The sequence below is a fragment of the Arvicanthis niloticus genome, chromosome 5 (genome assembly GCF_011762505.2).
Source record: "Arvicanthis niloticus isolate mArvNil1 chromosome 5, mArvNil1.pat.X, whole genome shotgun sequence".
Taxonomy (NCBI): domain Eukaryota; kingdom Metazoa; phylum Chordata; class Mammalia; order Rodentia; family Muridae; genus Arvicanthis; species Arvicanthis niloticus.
In genome coordinates this window covers 24,904,617-24,907,581 of record NC_047662.1, presented here as the reverse complement: position 1 = coordinate 24,907,581, position 2,965 = coordinate 24,904,617, and positions in this window count along the sequence as shown.

Here is a 2,965-nt window from a genome sequence, read left to right as displayed (position 1 = left end):
TCCAGAAACAATGTAGACCATCACAGAGATCTGCCTGCCTCTAGCCCCACCAACTGCTTGGCAGCTTTTTTCCCCCTGAGATAGGAACTCATGTAGCCTAAGCTGGTATTGAACTTACTAGGTAGCAAATAATCTTGAGCTCCTGACCTTCCTGGCTCTGCCTCCCAGCAAGCGCTGGGGTCCGAGGCGTGTGTCACTCCAAAACTCAGTCTCATACAGCTAGATCATACTATTTGACAGCAGCACTGACACTGGCTTTGACACTGAGTAGATGATTGTGACTGAGTGCCAGATTTCAAAGTCACACAAAAGTTGATGTGAGAATGCCTGTTGGTGACTGGGTATGATCCAATGCTTTATGATTTCCTTGAGCTTTGATAATTAATCAAGGAGAAACTTTAAAGTTTACTTCTAGAAATGACTATCCACCAATAGCCTTGATATAACTGTTACTCTGCTGACATGCTAATGCCTTGACCTGCTGAGACATCCACTTTGTTTTTCAGACAGGATTTTTTTTGGGGGGGGTGGTGGTGGTGGTCTTTTTCAAGACAGGGTTTCTCTGTGTAGCCCTGGCTGTCCTGGAACTCAGAAATCCATCTGCCTCTGCCTCCCAAGTGCCGGGCTCAGACAGGATTTCACACAGAGAGGCTGACCTTTAATTCTTAAACCCCCTGCCTCTACAAGCCAACGTCTGGCTTCCATGATACCTAGGGCTGGATCCAGGGCTTCAGGCGAGTTAGCCACGTACTCGACCACCTACAGCCCAGGTCTTATGTTACTTCGCAGTCCAGGGTCACTCCAACCAAAGAAGACAATTTAGAACTTTGCAACAGGTTTTTTTATTTTTGCTTTGTATCTATTACAGTGTTTGAAACCTAAAGAAATACATTTTTTCTTCAAATTTGGAGGTGTATATAAATATCATTTGTCTGGACTCAGCACACTCAATGCCATGGTTTCTTGGCCTATTTCTGCTCTGAAATCAAGCTTTGTTTGTCTACCCAGGGGCCCTGAGAACATGAAAAAATAGAGTTTACAGTTCTTAGAAAAATAAAAGCAAATGAATTTGGAAAACAAAACCTGTGAGGATTAAATTCACCTTTCTAGGGTTCTTACCTGGAAACCCAAGCTGTCCTTGGGTGATGTTCCATCTACTGGGTAGCTGAGACCTCATACCCACTTCATTTATATAATAGGTCAAAAAAGGCATTTCCCAAAAAAGCTGGCTAACAAAGCCAATACCCACGCGTAGCTTTTAAGGGTTCGTGGTTTGAACCCGACAGTTTCCAGGCTCTCAGCCTTCCTTCCCGGCTCCCTGCACATGCAACATTGTTTCTTTCTCTAAACCGAAACCTTCAAATCAGAGTCACAGGGGTGCAGGGCTGGTGGGCAACATTGGCAGGTGCTAGTGTGAGCATCAGAAGTCAGGCTGGCCTAGAAGTAGGTAGGTAAGCTCTAGCCTTTGAAGACACGCCACAAGAGCATTTCCCCTCTGGTAATTGGGGTCCCAGGTTTCTGGCTGTTCTTCTCACAGCCAGCTTTGGTCCTCCACATAGTTCAGGCTTCAGACAAGATGCTCTCAAAAGGAAAATAGGTTTTCATTCAGATTTGGTTGGAGTTGACCTTAGATTCTTCCCTTGCCATGCATGTCTTATTTTGTGATGGGACTAGAGGACAGACTGGGAGAGGGAATCAGCTGAAGGCCTTTGGCCAAAGAGCAGCTAGTATCCACCACATGGATCCTTAGAGGGGCAAATTCTCAGTTGGTTGGCTTAACAAAATACAAAAGGTAAAACAAAACAAAACAGAAAATACTGGATGAGGTTAGTCTAGAATGTGCCAGGAAGCCTGTCTCTTACCACCTCTCAGGAAGTGCCGCTTGAGGCCGCTGCTGCTCAGATTCTATGGTGCAGTGCACCTAACCTTGCACACTTCCCCAGCCTGCTAGGGAAGCTTGCCACCATCCTTTCTCCTTCCTGGGTCTGCGAGGACCTGGAGAAGTGGGTTTTTTTTTTTTTTTTTTTTGTTTTTTTTTTTTTTTTTTTTGGCTTTGAGAAGCTAGAATCTAAGCCTGAAGAATACCCAAGAGGATGGATACCAAAATGAGTGAGCCTGGAAGAGAAGAGCTGAGGTTTGAACAGAAAGAGCAGAGGCCTTCAGGACATGTGGAGCTCCGAGAGTGAGCTGCCAGCTTCACAGGCAGACAAAAGTATTAACACACTTCCTCCATGTGAAAGTGTGTCTTCGTACCGGCTTGGTTTCAAGAAACTCCATGCGTAAGCACCTTCTTTTCCTCTCCCTCAGCTAAATCCAACTGCAGCTCTAACCCATGGTTAGCTTCAGAACCCAGGCTCCCAGGTGCAGAAGGAAGGAGAAGCAGTCGATATAAGGTCCCAGGTAAAGGGGAACACCAAAGGACTCCAAAACCAGGTTATCAATATCTGCTCCTCGGAAGCACTTGTGTGCACAGACCCAAGTAACAATGGTGCCAAGCAGGCTGGAACTCAAACGGTTACACTGAAAGGCTGCAACCTAACATCCAGGCTGTAGTCACTGGGAAGAGCTGGAAACTGAAGCCAGTCTGCCAGAAGCAGACTGTCAGTCACTCAAGATGATCTGTGTGGAACACCTAGAGCAGCCAGATAACCAACCTCTTCCATGTGGTACAGGATCTGCTCTGAAGCCAGGCATATTGGAGAAAGGGCAGAGGAAAGGATGACATTTTCGTTTCACGCTGAGAACCTGGCTCTAGGGCCAGGGTCCTGTCACTTGTTCTACTCTTCAGATAAGGGTGATGATGGCCTCAGAGGACTTTTCTTTGAACTAGGAACAGTTTCAGCCAGGTAAAAAAAAAAAAAGGCCCAGCCCCTTGCCTTCCCAGAAGGCACTCGCCAACGTGGTCCAATGTTGGTTGAACTTTTCAGTATCAACTGCCAGCCCCGAACTACTTTTCTTAGAGGAA